At 44.4% G+C, this 19,631-nt stretch overlaps 1 protein-coding gene across 3 annotated transcripts in view; it reads left to right on the top strand.

Annotated features, from left to right (window-relative positions):
- ARHGAP35 (Rho GTPase activating protein 35) overlaps positions 1–19,631 on the top strand; it is a 170,761-nt gene that overhangs the window by 130,573 nt on the left and 20,557 nt on the right. The gene's annotated exons all lie outside the window — the stretch shown is intronic.

A 19,631-nucleotide genomic window follows, 5' to 3' on the forward strand; every position in this document is an offset into this window, starting at 1 on the left:
TCTTTCTTTCTTTCTTTCTTTCTTTCTTTCTTTCTTTCTTTCTTTCTGTCTGTCTTTCTGTCTTTCTTTCTGTCTGTCTTTCTGTCTTTCTTTCTTTCTTTCTCTCTCTCTCCTTCCTTCCTTCCTTCCTTCCTTCCTTCCTTCCTTCCTTCCTTCCTTCCTTCCTTCCTTCCTTCCTTCTTCCTCCACATTCTTATTCTTCTCCTCTCCTTATTTTCCTGCCTTCCTTCCTCTCCTTCCTTTCTCTTCCCCTCTCTTTCTTTTTTCCCTTCCCCCTTTCCCTCTTCTCTCTGATTTCAGTATGTTATACTCCCCTTTGTGGGTGTTCCTTATCTTTGTACATGCCTCTCTCCAGATAAAACAATAGAAATCAGAGACCACATCTTCATTTATCTTTGCATCTCAGTGCACTGCTACAGACAGGCAGTGGTTGTTGATTGAGTGAATGAATAAGTGAATTAGTGGCATTGGAAGTTCAGTCTGCTTACCTGACCTTTTAATCTCAGGCTTTATTATCCAAAATTATTCTTCTTTATCAGGTGTTAGATGTAATTACTTTATGTTTTGCCTTTGCTGTACTAGTGACTAAAATGATTCATTTTTAATGCTTTTCCTGTAATATTTATCCCTGGTGGCAGTTCCCAATAATTCTTTTATCTCCTTGTATAGAAATGAAATGGTCAATTAAGTTATTTCTCATTTCACCATATTAGTAACTCATTTGCTACATGGAATGCATGAATCCTGATTGAGAACAATAGGTAAAATGAACAAGTTATTAGCTTCATGCATGATTTTAGCATTAGCCGCCCTGGTCTGTCTTAGTGGACCAAAAATAGTAAAAGTTTAATTTATATTTCCAGGTGACATGTTTGGCTAGTACATCTTTTTTTTTTAAATTAAATTTTATGTTTATTTTTAGTTTACGTCATTTATTTCCACAAGATTTTGAGTTACAAATTTTCTCCCCGTCTTTCCCCTACCCACCACCCCCAAAACATTGGCTAGTACATCTTAAATAGCGCATAATAGTTCTTGAACTTTTGAGGTGGAAAGCCAGTATACTGGACTTAATAGCTTAGTATTCAAAATGAGGAGGCAGTCGTTCCATTGGACATTGCCCAAGCCCATCTGAAGCCTTGTTAAACATTCAGTTCTGGATACATTTGAACAATGACATGAAATTGGATCACACTCAGAAGAAAATGATAAGCATGGTGAGGTGACTGCAGACCAATCCATTAGATTTAGGGGTATTTATCTTAGAAAAGGCAAGACTTGGTCACAGTCATCAAGGATCTGAAGGATGATCATGCAAAGTTAGGGGTGACACTTGTTCTGTTTGTCCCCAGAGGTCACCATTGGCTTGAGAGCTGAGAAGTCAGCCCCTAGAACTGGCAGGTGCCCCAGAAAGGATTGTGGTACAGTTAGCCTCTCCAACTTGGAGAGTGACCTCAGCTGCCAGGAGTAGCCCATGCCAAAGAGGAATCTCCTCTGTGATATGCTCAGCCATTGGTTGTCACTTAACCTCTGCATGAAGATTTCTGGTGATGGGATTGGCTATCTCCCACTTGGGCAGCGCTAACTCTTGGGATAATCTTCTTCACTTCAAGCCTAAATTTGCCTCTTTGCCTCTTGCAGCCATTGTGACTGATTCTACCCTCTGAGGCCAGAGAAAACAAGTCTAATTCCTCTTCACATGAGCCTTTCCGTTAACTGAAATAAGGGGTTGTAGTGCCAATACAATATTCACAGCACCTAATTTGAGTTACAAAATATAAGACTCTCCCACATGGAAGAAAGAACTAAAACACTTATTCAAACACCAGAAAGCTGAATCCCAACACTAGAAAGTCAGATCCATCATAGCAACAAAGGAATCTATACACAATAACCATGCAGGAGTACCACCATCCCCAAGCCTTCCCCCTGCTAGGGCCTTTACAAATATGTACAAATATGCAAAACATTTCTGCATTAACCAGGTTCCAAGAAATATGCTTCAGTCCATACTCTGTATCCATCACCAATTGCAATGGGGTATAGTGTTGATCAGAGTTACTAAGTCTTTCAGACAGCCTTCCTATGATGCTCTGCAGATTACCAAAGTCCTTTTCAGATTGGGTAGCCCAGATTTGAACAAATCATTCTCTATCTAGTCTTACCACAGTGTAGTCCAGAAAAATATCACCTCCCTCTTCCTAGAAGCTCTGATTCTCTTACTGTAGCCTTAATGTAGCCTAAGAAGGCTGTCATATCACCCTAATGACTTGAACTTGCAATGCACTGTGAACCTCCAGATCTTTCTCCAGTCATGAAGGAAGGAATAAAGCATGTCATAAGTGCCTATGTAGAAAGCATTATGCTAAGCTAAAAAAATAAGGCAGTCCCTGCTCTCATCATGCCTCTTCTTGAATGTCATTACCATTGACAAAATCATATCAGTTTTTTATGTTGATCCATTTGGCAAGGACAAAGACTTTGGTGACAAGACCTTTCTGGAAGCCCAGCCATCCCCAAGTCTGTGTCAGTGGGGTACACACCATGGCCAGTTCTACCCTGCTAGACAAGCTTTGAATATGGTTCTGGTTGGTCACTCACTCGGTGATGAATTCTTTAGCAGTGCAACTCAAGAAGAAAAATACAAAATGGTCTTTAGTGTGGTAGTGGGACAGGAGGCAGAGCATCCTAAGAGTCCCATTTTTAGAAAGCCTGTAAAATTTAACTTGACTTTCGGTACCCTAAATGTGAGGCTCTTGTCCAGTGGCCAATGAATGCTTACACTGCTGGAATCATTGAATCTTATTACTAACATTCTCATAAATGAAACCTTAAGGAAGAAGGAGAGAAAAGGTTTTGATGGATTGATTTTGTTGTACTCCCAAAGGCAATAAGAAACACAGTTTCTTTGGACATTTAGTTGTGTCTTATTGGAGTGCTCGTATAAATATTGAATAGACAACTGCAAAACATTCACCTTACGAACCAACTTGGGTTATAGCAGATGAGGAGTTAGAGAAGGTCTATGAAGAGCTTGGTATGATTCTCCAAATTAAATCAACATACACTGTGATACAGTATGATTTGGGGGTAGAAATGAAAATAATTAAGGATGATAAGAAATATGACAACAACCATGGGTCAAGCAGAGGATATAACAAGGAGGAAAAGAGTCCAAGTGCCTTTGTCCTCTGTGCTAGCACTGTTCTAAGCTCAAGATACAAATAGAAAAATATCGTGATCCCTGCCATCATGGGGCAGGAGCACCCTTAGGAAAGGGTCCTGGTAGGGCCAACAATTCTGGTGACAAGACCTTTCTTTTCTTAGTCTTCAGCTGTGGCCAGGCTGGAAGCACTTGACTTACTTGCCACGTGGAGAGGGATAGTAACAATATTGTTTGTCAATAGTCAGTAAACCTTTATTAAGCATCTACTATGTGCCGAGAGCTGTGCTAAGTGCTGGGGGATTAAAAAACAAAAAAGACAGTTCCTGCCCTCAGGTAGTTTATAATGTAGTGTGGAAAGGACAGCACACAAAAGGAAGGTGAAAGGAGCTACAGGGCATAGTGCAGAAGGCTGAAAGTGCAGCTAAGTGAGAAATGAGATGTCTGAACTAAACTTTCTCCTTTAGTAGAGTTTTGGAGTTCGTGGCCTCACCTGCCAATCAGAGGGGCAGAGGTAGTGATGAAGTAAAGAATCAGAAATGAGGAAGTTATTCCAATAATTCCTGACAAGTGTAGAATATCAACTTGTTTGTAAAGGCTAGGGAGAAAAATGATGTGTTCTGAACAATATTACTCTTAAAAAAGAGGGGGATAAAATCAATTTAAAGAAAGGTTGGCAAGAGAATCAACTAAACAAAGTCATTCTAAGGGCATTTGTGGATGAAAATAGAACTAACAGAAGAAAATTTGAAAAGATCTGCAAAAATTTTTAGAATGAGCTGTTTTCACCATTCAGGACACTCATCTAAAACTGGCTAAGAAAGGCCACACTTGAGGACCTAGAGGGGCACCTGTGACCTTGAGGCTGCAGGTTCTCTACGCCTGGATTATGTATATAATACACAGGTAAAGTAGCACAGTAGTGTAGTAGTGTTTGATAAACCCAGATATCAAAGCTTTAGGGGCAAAAATTCACTTTTTGACAAAAACTGCTGGAAAAGTTTGGCAGAAATTAGTTGTGCACCAGCATCTCACACCAAGCACCAAGATGAGAACATGATTTAGACAGAAAGAATGATATAAGCAAATTAGGGGAGCTTAGAAATTTTTACTGTCAGATCCATGGAAGAGTTTACAACCAGATGAGATAGAAAGAATCAAAGGAGGTAAAATAGATAATTTTGATTATATGAAACTTAGTTTTAGCACAGACAAGACCAATATAATCAGATTTAGAAGGAAAGTAGGAAACGGGGGGAGGGAAGGGAAAACTAGAGCAAATTTTTCTTATAAAGGCTTCATTTCTCAAATATATAGAAAACTGAACCCAACTTATAAAAACAAGAGCTCTTCCCTGGCTGATAAATTGTCAAAGGACATGAACATTTTCAAAAGAAATCAAAGCTACCAGTAGTAATCATCTAAAAAATGCTCTAATTGATTAGAGAAATGAAATTAAAACAGTTTTGAGGTAACTCCTCACACTTATCAGATTGGTTCACATGACAGAAAAGGAAAATAATAAATGTTAGATGGGATGTGGGAAAGTAGGGTCATTAATGCATTGTTGGTGAAGTTGTGAATTGGTCCAACCATTCTGGAGAACTATTTGGAACTATGCCCAAAGGGGTATAAAACTGCATACCCTTTGGCCCAGCAGTACTACTACTAGGTCTATATTCTAAAGAGATAAAAGGTAAAGGACCCATATGTACAAAAATATGTGGTGGCAAAGAATTGAAAATTGAGAAGATGTCCATCAGTTAGGTAATGACTAAACAAGCTGTAGTATGTGATTGTCATGGAATACTATTGTGCTATAAGAAGCGACAAGTAGGATGATTTCAGAAAAAACTGGAAAGACTTACACGAACTGATACAAAGTGAAGTGAGCAGAACCAGGAGAACGTTGTCCACAGTAACAGCAACATTGTACAATGACCACTGTGAATGACTTAGCTACTCTGATCAATACAGTGGTGTAAGACACCTCCAGAGGACCCATGATGGAAGATGCTGCAGAGAGAAAACTAATGAACTCTGAGTGCAGATTGAAGCAAATTTTCTTTTATTTTCCTTAACCTTTTACTGCGACATGACTAATAATGGAAATATGTTTAGCATGACTTCACGTGTATAATTGATATATGGCTTACCTTCTCACTTGATGGAGGGAGGGGCTGGAGGGAGAGAGAATTTTGAACCCAAATGTTAAAAATAAACTTTTAACAACACAGCCTGCAATGTGCTTAAGAGAAAGTAGGAATGGCACTAAAAAGATTAAAATTAGGAAATTCATTCAGATTGGATCAAGTATATGTAGAGATCTGTGCTGGAAGCTACACAATTGAAGAGTCAATTCACAAAGTATCCAAAGTCGTGGAAAAGACCTTGGGGCATAGTAACCTCCTCTCCCCTCCCCCCAAAAGACTGACAGACCGCAGTAGCTACCTCCTAGTGTGCCAACTTCATAGTCTCTGCAAAGTGCTGGTGAAACTCCTCTATACACAAATTAAGGGCATCCTCAGGGCAGGGATTGGTAGGAAGCAGGTGTGTCTTTGTAGGCAGTGTTCTGTGGTGGATCATGTCCTTATCATTTTGCATTTTCCTGAAAAATGTTGAATACAAGATCCCACTATGCTTACAGACTTTGATTCCATAGAGCAGGTTTTCTTCCAACAAGGTGTCTTCAGCATGCCATATTGTTCAAGATTCCTTGAAACATAAACAATAGAGATAATCTTGTTGAACAGTTTTTATCCTGAATCCCAGGGGAGGTATAAAAAAGTGAGACAGACATACATGCTCTGAAGGAATTCGCTACTGTAATGAAAGCCATCCGGCACTAACCCACATTGAGGAACACTTTGCCGTGTAGATGGCGAGGTCTTGCAGGTGTCCTGTTCAAGGATGCCATCCTGCTTTACATTACACCAAGCCCAGAAATGTTATCTAGATTATGACGTCCTGATGAATGGGTAACTCTACAGGGCTTGTCCTGTGTATAAATCTGGGAAAGACAGTACAGGCATTCAACTTGGATGCAGAATGAGAAAGCAGGAGGAACGTAGCCTTGTATTGCCTTCACAAATTTACAAAGTTCCTTTAATGACCCAAAGCTTTTTTTTTTTTAATAAAGATCTGTATGTTTAATACCAGTATTCTACCAGCCTTGTTAATATAGCTAAGATAATATGGAGAGTCACAAGCTGTATCAAAAAAAGAGGCCTTCAGATCAGTGAGAAAACCAACCCATCTGAGTATTGGATGAATAAAATCAGGGTAACCTAACAATAAGAAACTGTTGGATGAGGGAAAGACAGTCTTTTCATCACACATTTATAAAGGCCAAAATACATTTCTTGATATCCAAATATATACAGGAACAAAACACAAGTCTAGAAAATTGAGACATATTTCCCAATGGATAAAAGGTCAAATGATGTAGGAAAAAAAATGTTTTCAAAAGAAGAATAACAGACTCTTCAGCGGCCATATGAGAAGTGTTCTAAATCACTAATAATGAGGAAAATGCATATTAAAACAAGCCTAAGATTTTGCCTCACGCCCTCCCATCAAATTGAGAAAACTGGACATGACTAAGAAGGAAATCTGTCATACTTAATGCTGATGATAAGAATTGCACATCTCTTCATCCAAGGTGAAAATCAGCTTGGAAACTGGGGAAAGTGGCCAGACACTTCAAATCCTTGGTCACATGAACCCCACTTGTGGGCACAGCCAGAAAATCTCCATGAACATCAAAATACTCATGATGCACAGTTTATGATGAGGACATGTCCATCATTTGGGAAGTAGCTGAACAAATTGTGCTCTGTGAATGTAATCGAATATTATTGGCTATAAGAAACACAAACACACATATGAGAAATATGAAGAAGTAAATTAATATAAATTATGTAATATGTAAATTGGCAGCTAGGTGATACAGTGGAGTCAGAAAGAATCATCTTCCTGAGTTCAGATCTGGCCTCAGACACTATCTGTGTTACCAGCAAGTCCCTTCACCCCGTTTAGCAAACCAACTCCAGTATCTTTGCCAAGAAAACCCCAAATGGGATCAGCAAGAGTCAGACGCAACTGAAAATAACTGAAGAATAAAAAATATGCAAAAGGAATATAAATATATACTGTAAATATGAAGAAGTCAGAGAAGGCAATATCCATGGCTACAGTAGCACAGATGAAAACACCAGTAAAATGCACTGCACCTCAGGCTCACCAGGCCTGCTCCTGACTTCTGAGCTTCAAAACTGTCCCTCTGCCACTTTCTCATCCTGGGACTTCCCTCAGCAAGTCAGGTGTCCTTGAACTGGAACACCCTGTTATCCCTGCGGCCTTCTCAACCTGGAATCCTGGAATATCCCTTTATAAGGCCTGCCTGCTTTTTCCCTAGGAGGAACTCTAGGAGGTCCGTGGAGGGACCCAGGGAAGCCCACATTTCCTTCTTGGCTTCTTTTTTTTTTTTTTTGGAGGGGGGAAGGCAGGGCAATTGGGGTTAAGTGACTTGCCCAAGGTCACACAGCTAGTAAGTGTTGAGTGTCTTAGGCTGGATTTGAACTCAGTCCTCCTGACTCCAGGGCCAGTGCTCTATTCACTGCGCCACCTCCACCTAGTGTCCCTGAGTTCCGCTTTAAAGCCAGCTCCTTTTTGTGTCTTGTCTTCCCCATTAGAATAAAAGCCCTTTGCTGGCAGTAACTGTCTTTTTACCTCTTACATTTGTATCCCCAGCACAGTGCTTGGCATATCGTAAGTGCTTTATACGTTTGTCTTACCCTTTCCCTCCCACATTGCATTGACTTTTGCCACTAATGTTTTGATTGGTTTTCCTGAGCTCTTTTTCTTTGTTGCAAAGAAGAATTCACTAGGGAGAGGAATGTATATTGAGGAGATGACTGGTGCAAAGTGTTAGTAAAACTTGTAAAAATGTATCACGTTACCCTGCTCTTCTGAACATGGAAAAAAGCCCACAGAAGGTTTTTGAGAATGGTGTGATGTGGTCATTGCACTACATGAGAAGGAGGCCATGGGAGAAAACCCAGCAGGAATGACTTGAGCTGCCACTGGAAGGTCAGGTTAGCAAGTCTAGTGCAGAGCCAACAGCCTGATGCGGGACAGCGCCCATGGGAGGGGGATTGGGTGGAGGAAGAAGGGCAGCTACTTGGAAGGAGGTTCCAGGGAAGGCCAATTGACCTGAAAAGGACTGGGGGTGGGGTGGGAGAGGGAGGCATACCTTTAGGAAAAAGACATCAGAAGGAGAAGCATGTTGAAGGCAGAATAGATCAGAAAGGGAAGAGACTTCTTTAAGGTCACATGGTGAGTTGCTTATAGAATTCCTACTGCCATTTATTTCTTCTATTATCTTCTCCCTTCCCTCTCCTGAGTATTCTTCCCGATTTGGTTACAACACTTAAAACAATTTCTTTGGTTTCCACTCCAGTCCCGCTGCCCCTTTTCTCTCTCTCCCTCTCAGAGGGCCTCCCCCCCCCCCCCCCTACTCAGGGCCAGCTGGCCTTGGCCTGGTTTCCTGGAAGCTGATATCCATTGTAGTCATGTGGCAATAGCAGCTTGTTTGGGAAGCCCTTGGTCTTTAAAGATCCATTAATCCTTAACTGGCCCAGTCTCCAGCATCCCCTTTGAGTGAAAGAAGTGGTATAGAATTCATTTTGTGAGTGAGGGGAGAGAAAGCAGTGTTTGTTTGGTGCAAGGAGTCTGGATGGGAAGGGAGAGCCTCACCAAGCCGCCCCCAAGGCGTGGCCCCTCTGTGCTCTGACTCCCTCCTCTCAGGAGAGGCCTCTATAGATCATGGCACACGTGGACGCTGGGGATCAGTCAGGCTCCGAGTCACCCTTTGTTAGCTGGTAAGCAAGCCCACTCCTCCTGACCTTTCCGGATTTCACTCTGCTACAAAATGAGGAGGGGGAGAAATCTCTGGATTTTCTTCTAGCTGTGACATCTTGTTTGTGATTTTTTTTTTGGATGGGGGGAGGGTAGGGCAATTGGGGTTATGTGATTTGCCCAAGGTGACACGGCTAGTTTTTTTGTGTCAAGTGTCTGAGGCTGGATCCAAACCCAGGTCCTCCTGACTCCAGGTCCGGTGCTCTATTCACTGCGCCACCTGGCCACCCCCAAGCTGTGACATCTTGTGATGGATTCTGATCTAGTCATTGTCACTGCCCTGTCGTACAGATGAGTGGGGAAGGGAATGGCATGTATTGAGGGTCCACTGTGTGGTAGGCACGACACTGAGCTTTCTTTGTATTATCCCCATTTTACAGTTGGGAAAACCGAGGCCAGCAGAGGCAGAGTGACTTTCTTGGGGTCATAAGATTGTTTTTGAGCTCAGTTCTTGTCTCCAGACAAGAACTCTTTGTGCTGTGGCGCCCCCTACTGGCTTTTACATCGTGCACATTTTCTGTGAGAAAAGACTCCATAGGCACTAGACGTATTTCATGCCAAATACCATCACAAACACAGAGAAACAATTCGATTTTAACTGAAAGGAAATGAGAGCAAAAGAAGGGAAGAGGCTTGCCCCACATCACAGGGACAGTTACCAGATGAGCAGAAAGGGGCTAGAATCCCAGTTTGCTCCTTCCTGGTGCTAGTGCTCTGGCCACTGCACTGCAGCCTAAACTTCTCTGTTAGGAAGCACTGCTGTGAAGATTGTGGTGCCTGCAGTGGGGGCAGACAAAGGAGCTCGGGGTGGGGGGGGGTGGTCGGCCAAGTCTTTGGGACCATGGAGGCCCAGCATTTGATATGATCACAGTCCATCTGTGGAAGTGGTGCCCTAATGCTGATTCAGATGGGGCTGGGAGCTCTTTCCTAGCAGAGTCAAAGCCCTGGGCTGGATGTGAATTTGCTATCAGTTACATGACTGCAGTCACCTGTGTTTTGCATGACCTTAACTTCTAAACTTGGTGAATTATTTCCCTGTAGTCCTACTGTAAATCTACATAATTTAGACTTTATTAGAAAGCAGCTAATTTTAGTATGTTACTTCATCTATCACAGATGATAGATGAACAGTTTAATAGGTACAGTTATAGTTGGAATATGCCAGCAGGACTGATAAAAGCAATTACCATCTTTGTATTGTTTTTGGTTTATGATAAAAGACTGTGACACAAAGCACAAATGTACATGTGGTATAATTGGGGAGGGGTATCTCTTTTGTCTCAACCATTTTCTATGCTTTTTAACACCCTTCCCAGCCACCCCCCCCCCACTTCACACTTTCTTTTTTTCTTCCTGTTTGTAAGTTAACTTTAGATCACTTACATGCATTCCAAAAATTCCTTCTTGCCAGAAAGACTGAGAGTAAGAGTCCCCAAACCCTCCCCCATCTCAGATAAGCTGAGTTCATTTAGCTTGTGACTCTGCATGACTAACGGATGTCCTCTGGACCTGATAGCCTGACTGGCACAGCATGCTCTGGCAGTCTGCCGGCCTTACAGCAGGCAGGGGAAAGTAGGCCTTGCTTAGCCTCCTTCCAGAGCCAGTCATTCAAGTAGCAGCTGAAAATCCATGATTGGCTCTGTTAGCCCTGACCAGCTCACCCTCTTCACACCAGTAAACTCAGATTAAGCCCCTCTGGTCTTAGGAATTGCCTCCCTTTGAAGAGATCACATAAGAAGCGGGCAGCCTTTGCACTGATTGGCCATAAGCCTTGCACTCTTGGGACAGCAGGCTTTCTCCACATAGTATGTGAAGGACCTGCCATTGCAGTGGCCTCATGATTTCACTGTGGGGTCCGTGGCCCATGTGACTCTTTGTGCACAAAGCTAGAAGTGAAAGGCCTTTGCCACCCTTCAGTGTCCTCCTCTGACCTCCTGTCAGGCAGACCCGTCAGGCAGACCGGCTCGCCTTCAGCCGCACAGTCAGTGCCTGGGTCCTCCCACTCCAAGCACAGTGCTCCTCCCACTAGACTGCGTTTTGCTGCTTTCCTCCGCCTATGAAAAGAAGAGCTTAATTTTTTTAAATCCCTGAGTAGGAAGAGGGAGGACACTCCAGCTGAGTTCCAGACCCTCTTCCCCTGAGGGCTTCCTTCCTGTCTAATGGGCTCGTGTTCAATATGTGATGGCTTTGTGATCCCAAAGACTAGGCATAAATCTCTCTTTAGGACTGGATTCCCCCCAAAACTACTGGCAAACATCCAATACTGTATGACACTGCATGTACTATGACATATAATTAAATATTTGTTGGATTGAGAAGTAACATCTGAGCAAAAGAATGATAACCCTGCAAACAACTGTGGACAATTAAAAGATATACAGGACAACTTGGAAATAATGACAGAGGAGAGGCACTAGCAGTAAGGGGGCCTGGGAAAGGCCTCTTGCAGACAGGGATTTTAGCTGAGGTTTAAAGGAAGCCAAGAGATGAGGAGAGAGAGAATTCCAAGGCTGGGAGAAAGTCAGTGTAAATGCTCCAGGTTGGAAGATCGGTTATCTAGCACAAGGACCAGCCAGGAAACTGCTATCATTGGAGTGTAGAACGTGGAAGGGCAGGCAGTCTACGAAGATGCAAAGGCTAGTAATAAGCCATGTTACAAAGAGCTCTGTGAGCCAAAGAGAGGATGGTCTTTGTGGCCCCTAAGGTAGAAGGGAGCCACTGGACTTTCTGGAGTAGGGTGACTTGAATAGAGGCAAGACTAGAGTGGGGAGAGACTGGAGGTGAGGAACAACCCCCAGGCCACTGCAGTAATCCAGGAGTGAGGTGATGAAGGCATCAGGGGGTGGCAGTGTCAAATGAGAGATGGAAGAGAGAATCAACAAGACATGTCCGCTGATTGGATGGGAGAGGGAGTGAGGGTGACAGTTCCCTCAGCACTAACAGGAAAGCTGGGAAGAGGGATGGGTTTGAGGGGGAAAGAGAATGAGTTTAGCTTTGGACTTGTGTTTAAGCTGTCTACAGGACATCAAGTTTGAGATGTGAGACTGGAGTGGAAACTAATGCTACATGAGTCATGTGCCTAGAAATGACAATTATCTGAGAGCCAATGAGATCCCCAAATGAAGCAGTCTAGAGGGAGAAGAAAAGAGGGCCTAGGAAAGTCTGGACACCCATGTGTAGCAGGCACAAACTGGGTGAAGACCCAGCAAAGGAGACTGAGGAAGGAGGGCCAGGAGAGAATAGGGTATCCAGGAGAGGAGAGGGGCATTGGCAAGGCCAAAGCCTGCTGAGGACTTGAAGGATGAGGATAGGGAATAGGCCATTAGCTTGACAGCTGATTATTTGGCTTTTGCCTTTGTGTCTCCAGTACCAAATAGGGCTCTTACACACATAAGTGCTTTGATAAATATTTGTTGAATTTAGTATCAGAGCTGGGAAGGACCTTGGATATTTCTAGTGGAAACCCCTCATTTTATAGATGGATAAACTAAGGTCCTAACTATCATTCTATAAGCCAACTGGCATTTATATAACACTTACACACACTTGAATGTTTGCAAAATACTTCACATACATAATCTCATTTGAATTTCACACTCAATATATAAATAGTTAATATAGATACTACTGATTTTTTCAAGACTTATTGATACTTTGTGGTTTTTTCTCTCATTAGCACCATTTCTCTGTATTATTCAACTTCCCTCACAGAACCCTCTCATGACAGAAAACATCAACAAACCTACAGGCAGCAGCACCTGTGGTCCCTAACCTTGTCGTGTGTTATGATCACCATTTTGCGGAAGAAGAAATTGCAGGTCCTCAAGGACACCAAAGCTGGTGTCAGAGTCGGGAGTCGGGGCTCGGACCTAGGGATTTCTGTGCTGCCTCTACCACGAACATTTCTAGACTGAGTGACTTGTCTGATTTCACAATGAGGAGAGGTGGGATCTCCAGTCCTCTGGTCCAGATTCATTGTTAACTCTGCCTTCACACCACGCTTAGTGTGCCCAAAACAGAGCTCATCATCCTTCTTTCCAGCTTCCCGTTGTTGAGAGCAGTCTCCTTGGCCCACCGCCTCCATGACATCTTCTCGTTCACATCCCATGTCTTGTTGCTTGTGCCTTCCTGACGTCTTTCATACATGTCTCCTCTCTTCCCTCTCATCACCTCCAATCTGGGCTGTTGCAGGAACCTTCTGCTTGGTCTCTTGGCCTCACTCCAGTTCATCTTGCCCTCAGCTGTTGAAGTGATCTCTCTATGGTGAAGGTCTGACCATGTTACCCCTCCTGCCTCGTCAAGTCAGTGCCCTGGGCTCCTTGTCGCTTCTGTTTGGCATTTAAGACCCTTTGCAGGCCGACCCCTTCCTCCGAGGCCAGGAGCATCAGACATAATAGCTACAGGGGCCACTGAACTAGAAGTAGGGATCCCTGGAGGCTGCATATGGACTGAACTCTAAGATGGCACCTTCTATATGGACTGGATCTTTCTTTATTTTGGCAATTAGTTCCCAGTTACAGAAAACGCAGCCCCTTTCCCCACTGTTGAGTTCCCTCCATGGCCTCTATTTTGCACAGAGGCCCAGGCCAGTCTTCCTTTTCTTCCCTGAATTTTTTAGACTTTAAAATCTGCTGTTGTCTCATCCTGAAACTTCCCTTAGCACCTGGGGTCTCCTGGGCCTTTCTTAACCTGCCCTTCTCCCCTGGATCCATTCCTCTGGGGGCCCCCATTTTGCAGAGGTACCTGGGCCACATCCCTGGAATGGGAATGTTCCTTCTGTGACCTTCCCCCCTTCCCCTCCTCTTCGCACCCAGCTTTGCCTGCTGGATTCCCTGGTTTTCTCCCAGACTCAGCTCAGATTCCAACTTGTGCAGGAATCCTTCCCCTAGCTCCTCTTCCATCTGACATTACTTTATCTGTACTTGGTGTGCAGTGTCTGTTGTGTCCCCCTTTAGACTGTGAGCTCCTTGAGGTTAGGGATTATGGCTTTGCTTTCTTTCAGTCTCCAGCAGTTATGGGCTGAATGGCTGGCACAGACAGAGTAGAAACCTAATAAATGCTTGTCAGCTTGACCTCTCCATTTGGCACAGTGGAAAAGAACATTGAATTTAGGGTCTGGACGTAGGGTCACATCTTGCCTCAGTACTGCCGGCTGTTTGACCTTCAATGACTCAGTCCTCTCTAGACCTCAGTTCCCTTATGTGTAGAATGGGGATGTTGGGTAAGTCCTACAGGCAGCTGGGGAACAGTGGAAGATATGTGTTCACAGAGAAGCTAGATATGGATTCAGGAAGAGCTAGGTTTCCATCCAGCCTCAGAATCTACTAGCTGTGTGACCTTAGACAAGTCACTTAGCTTCTTTTTCCTCATCAGTAACATGGGGATAATAATAGCACCTACCCGCCCAGAGCTGCTGTCAGATGGTTTCCGAGGTCCTTTCCATCTCTAAATCCACGACCCTGTGATTATTTTTAAAGTGACATAGATAGCCCTCATCCTTAGAGATCCCATTCTAGTGGGGGACAACGATATTTGTAGGGGAGTGGCAGCCAAGGCAGGCTGTTTTGGTGGATTGTTGAGTGGGACGGTGTGAGCGTTCTCTAGATGCAGTGGTATGTGGGTAGAGTGAGAGGCAAAGCCAGCACTGGAGGGGGCAGTGTGCAGGAGGCAGGGAGGAGGGGGAGAGGCCCAGGTGAGAGGGTGGGGCAGGCGTGGTCAGCAGGCTGAAGAGTGGAGGGGAGGAAGAGGATGGACTGTATTTCTCTGGTGAGTTTCATCGACTTCCTTCAGCTCTTTAACCATATTGCTTTGATAATAATTGCTTTACAAAATAATCTGATGTGCTGTGTTCACAGTGTCTCTCCTCAATAGATTAGGATTTCATGGGGCCAAGGACTTTTGTCTTGGGCTCCCTCAAGATCTTACACATAGAAATTTAATCATTGTCGCATTATTGGATTGAAAGAAACAAGGCAAAATATGTCAGACCTAAGGGGGCCCTTCAGCCTGGAATAAAGACTCTCTCAGCTAGAAGGGGCCTTAGGAAATAAAGCAGACTCTAAAAATTGGGAAGAATCTTGAGAACAGAGATGATCGGACTAAGGGGGCACTTTAGGATCATTGAAATGAAGCTTCCTCATTTTATAAATGAAGAAACTGAGGCCCAGAAAAAAGTCACTCAGTCAGTCAGGGGCAGGCCTCCAGATTCTGTTTTCTAAACTCCCTGTCCAGCATTCTTTCCCTTGCCCCTTCCAAAGGGTCTGTGGAATGATTTCCGGAGTATGGGAGGTGGGGGGCAGACAGGAATTATGGTTTTGTTTTCAATAATCTGACATTTAGCATTTCCTTCAGTAATGAATTTTTGTAAAAAAAATTTTAAAGGGGTTGATGGTCTTTATCAGACTGTCAGAAATCCAGCACACACACACACACACACACACACACACACACACACATATCCCTACATTATATATTACCACCGTCCAAACCCTAAAAATAAGTCCATAAAAATTGTTTCACAGTGTAAAACTTCAGTGTCTGTGTGAGAGAGAGAAAGACAGACAGACAGAGAATGAGAAGAAACTGCTGAGCTTTTATTATCTAAGTATAGAAAGCAGAAGAGCCATTTGGGGTTTGCCAAGGAGAAAGTACTGATTTGTGGATAGAGCTTTCAGGGACAAACCTTCTCCGAGACTAGGCCCTGATACTAATAGAGCCATAAGAGGAAGCCTGACTGTATATCATCAATCCTGGGTGGATTTTGAACCCTGTAATCTATGTAGCCTTCCTCCCATTGTGTATTGAATTATCCATCCGCCTGCACCTTCCTTTTGAGATTTATGTGTGCATCTCAGAAAATCTATGGCAGTTTGGTGCACCTAGGCAGGAGCTGACTGTTCTTAGTCTCCCCAAGAAGATTTCTCACTAAATTATTTTCCCCCTGCAAACTGCTGTGCTTTGCTGCCTCAGAGCATGGAAGTGGCCATGTGTTCCCAAAGGCTGTGCGACCAGAGAGTAAATTTGAGCAAATTATACTATGCTGGAAAGGCTTCAAGTACTGTCCCAGCAAAACACTGGGCCTGATATCCAAGGTCCTGCATAGCTAGGAAAAGAGGGGCTTAGCTGTAGGTTGGCTGGGAGGGGAGGGGGAATGGGGGGTCTTGTAGCCACAGCAGCCATGAATCAGTACATAAAGCATGATCTTAAGGCCTTTGGGTCTTCCTTCCACTTTCACATTGACAGTGGTGGCAAGGGACAGAAGGTGCTACATCACATGTAGACTGTGGCCTCTAAACATCAACTTAGCCATAGTTCTCTTAATGATCTTAAAGATTTTGGACACACTGTTGGGAAAACAGCTGTTGCATCCATATTGATATTCTCCTGCTAGAGCCAGAAAGAAGACAAAAGGAAGTTACAGATTGGGGAAGAAGGCAGTCATAGGTTTTCTTGGGAGAGGCAAAGAAAGGAATTGTCAGAGTTTGTATTGAGAGCACTGAGGCAGTAAGAAGCCTCATTTCATGGGACATTTGATCACCTCCTGCTCGTATGGTTTGGGCCCCCTCTGGAGTGTGTGACACCTCTCACTTCAGGTCCAACTGCCTCGTACTGGAAAGTGCCTCCCTCAGGGTTGCATGATTAAGTGATGGAGCTGAGATATGGACCAGGTCCTTTGGCTCCCAGGCCAGTGCTCTTTCTACTTGACAGTTTCCATCTGAAACAAGAATTGTTTGGGCTGTGTGACTTTTCATGTCTGCCATATTCTGAGGTCTCTCCTCACCCTGCTCCACACTGCTCACATTCCAGTCAGGCTTCGTTCCCAAGGTTCCTGCCAAACTGCTTAGTTTGTCTCCATTAGACAGGTGAATAAATTGGAGAAGGGGCTTTTGCCCAGAGTCTCCCATCACATAGATTGCAGGGCTCCCGACGCCTCAGTGCTTTTGCTGCAGCTCCCTCTGGGATCTGATGCCCATTATCTGTCTCTGACCCAAGACTGAGAGGAATGGATGGCTTGTGCTTGCCTCTGGCTGTCTGTGTTCCCTGGGTCACCATCCTGTTCTCAGCTCTGTTCGACTTTGCCACCTGCACAGAGGTTTTTGGTTTCTTAATTGACACGTAATTAGTGGTTGTAACAATAGTGTGGGCCAAGCAAATGGTCCCTCCCCCTAAATTATGCTTTGGTGTTAGGCAACATGGTCTGAGTTGCTGTCCCAAATGGCAGTAGGGTTTCATAAAATAAACAGAAGTGTGGATTACAGGGAAATGCTTTGTTGCTGATTCATCGGTTCTGTAAAGTGGGCTCCAGCACAGGGCTGGTGAGGTTGTGGCAGGACCACACCTCTGATAATCTGTTGACAGCTGGTTCTCAGTTAGTTCTTAGATACGGTGGGGGATGTTTGTTTTTCTAAATTGCAAGGATGTTCTGGATTTTCCTTCACTTGATAAGTTTTGTCCCGAGACTGGCTGACTAGTGCTTTTGGAAGCCTCTGAGAAACTCCACTCCTGGCTCAGCCTTAAAAAAACGAGGAACTGACCATGATTGTTCAGATGGCCTCTTGTTTGTCGGTGCTGTCTTTGCCTTAGGCCATTGAGTCAAGAGATCTAGTACAATTCAGGGCAAAGGGTGTTTGGGATCAGAAGCTTTGAGAGAGGGTGACTGGAGCTGGAAGCAGCCTTGGAATGCCAGAGCACAGGGGCGTTTAGGAAAAGCATTAGGTTTTTTTAATCCTTTTCATTGCTGTCATTCATCCATGACCTTAATGTCCAAATACATCCCTCATCCTTCCTCCGTCCATCAAGCCTGTCCCTTGCAACAGATGTCATTGAAAAGAAGAAAAAAAGAGCACAGACAAGCCGGACTGCCTCGCCAGCCATGTCTAGTAGCGGGTGAAGTGTTCCGTGGCCGTACCCACTGTCTCTGCAGCGAGGGAAAGAAGGCGCAAGAAAACAGGATTTTAGAGCTAGAAGGATCATCTAGTTCTAGTTTGTCATTTTACAGATGAGGAAACTGAGGTCCAGAGAATCAGGTGATTTGCCTGTGGTCACCGCTAGAATTTGAAATCAGGTCTTTTGCTTCTGAATCCTTTAGAAGCCCCAGCCCATCCTGCCCCAATAGCCATTCAGTGCCTATTGTATCCAGGGCTCCCTCTCCCCGAGGCCCCAGGTGTCTCATTTTTCACAGAGCACTTTTCCTGAACCTCAGCTTTTCACTTATCCCTCTTTCATCTGTGTATCATGGCTATTTATGTACTTGTTTTCCTCCCCTCACCCCCTTCCTTCTCCATCAGGTCACAGGCTTCTGGGAAGTAGTGTCTCTGTTCTATCTTTGTGACCCCATTGCTGACCCCCAGGACCTTGTTAAATGAAATAGCCGTGGGGCAGTTGCTCTCCATGGTGCCCTCTCACAGAGCTATTGATTGTGGATGTGCCCTGATTGTCTTCAGCTTCTTTAATGGATTGTAGTGGATCCATCCTTAGCATTTTATTAGTAGCAGCATTCGGCATGGTAAATGCCATGGAGTGTTGTTGAAGAGATTGGCTCGTGTTCCCAGGAGCCTGTAGGTTACCCCACAGATGGTGAGCTCTTGCAGGTCCCTCTGCTCAGATGGAGCAGCTTCTCATCTGGGAGCCAAGTAATGGGCTATGTCTGTCAGGCCTGATGGTCACCAGACTGATCCTTTTTCAGCCATAACTACCACAGGAGAACAGGACAGGGTGGAGGGAGTAGCTCAAGATCGAGTAGTAAATGAGGAAAATAGCTGGATGAACCTGCAGTAGGTCTGTGGGCTCGGTCCTGGGGCCCTGAGGCCCCTCGGCCGGGGGGGAGGGGGCTGGAACAGCACATTCTCTGACTCCCTCCTGTCACTGGTCTGTATGCGGTACCAGAATAGCTGTGTTCAAAGGTGGGGGCCCATCTTGTTCAGAGACCCATGGCAAAGCACCCAGCCACTGAGGTCTGGAGTTCCCTGTCAGCTGAGGTCCTTTCTAGCTTTTTGGACTTCATGTGGAAGGCAAGGGGAAGTCATTTGAAGTATTTTGGAGATGGGACTCTGAGCACTCAGAAGGCCAACCTGACCCACGAATTGGGACCTTGGTAATCTTTTAGTTCAGCCTCCTCATTTCATGGAGGAGGAAACTAAAGCCAGTCAGGGGTAAGGGGTTGTTTAAGTGCCTGGGGTCTCTTTACCAGTAGGGGCCTGAATTCAAACCCAAGCCTATATGTCACTGTCCTCTGACGGTTTGCATTCAGGGATGGGAGCACAGCATGAACATAGATAGGAAAAAATTTAAAATACATGAAAATTAATTGGGAAGGTATGAGGAGGTGGCATCTCATGCATGATGTGGTACTTGTGCTGAGCCTTCACAGAGCCTAGAAACTATGAAGCGGCACAGAGACTGGGGACCTCATGTGGGCTGGTGTAGAAGGGGTAGAGGAAAACCGTAGCCACTGTTCATCAAAGCCTCAAAGTTATGCTGAGGCCATTTGTCTTAGAGGAGACAGGGCAGTAATGTGACCAGTCCTGTAGCCATCAGACATGAATACGTG

Source organism: Petaurus breviceps, unplaced genomic scaffold, assembly GCF_028583685.1.
Source record: "Petaurus breviceps papuanus isolate PSGF00001 unplaced genomic scaffold, PetGlider_PUasm1.0 185, whole genome shotgun sequence".
Classification (NCBI taxonomy): domain Eukaryota; kingdom Metazoa; phylum Chordata; class Mammalia; order Diprotodontia; family Petauridae; genus Petaurus; species Petaurus breviceps.